Here is a 396-nt window from a genome sequence, read left to right as displayed (position 1 = left end):
CACCACCATCTGCTATTACATGGGGGGGCTTGCAAGCCCCCCCATGTGATAGCAGTCAAAGTAAAAAAAAAAAAGTTTTTAAAATTAAAATGAAATAAAATAAATCTAATAATAAAAAAAATTTTTAAAGTCCCCCGCGAGCACGCACGTCGCCACGTAAACAGGCATCGGGTGCGCCTACGCATGAAAACGACGAACGCGCTACACATGTTGGGTATCGCCGCGCACGCCGGAGTGAGAGCAATAATTCTAGGGCCAGTATTTTTGTTGTATCTCTAAATTGATGACTTGTGGGGGCTTTTAAAGTGTCTTTTATTGACTTTTTGGGGTACTGCAGTTTTTCGCCGTTTCACGGTCGCACGCAATCTGTAAACTGGGCATGTTGGGTATCGTTTT

The 396-nt window shown here is 43.4% G+C and overlaps 1 protein-coding gene across 2 annotated transcripts in view; it reads right to left on the bottom strand.

The window, feature by feature from the left end:
- MSH6 (mutS homolog 6) overlaps window positions 1-396 on the bottom strand; it is a 19,787-nt gene that overhangs the window by 3,794 nt on the left and 15,597 nt on the right. The gene's annotated exons all lie outside the window — the stretch shown is intronic.

The sequence above is a fragment of the Nanorana parkeri genome, unplaced genomic scaffold, assembly GCF_000935625.1.
Source record: "Nanorana parkeri isolate BGI_ZX_2015 unplaced genomic scaffold, ASM93562v1 scaffold271, whole genome shotgun sequence".
Taxonomy (NCBI): Eukaryota; Metazoa; Chordata; class Amphibia; order Anura; family Dicroglossidae; genus Nanorana; species Nanorana parkeri.
Note: the sequence above shows the minus strand (reverse complement) of the source record. Positions and strands in the feature narration are given on the sequence as shown.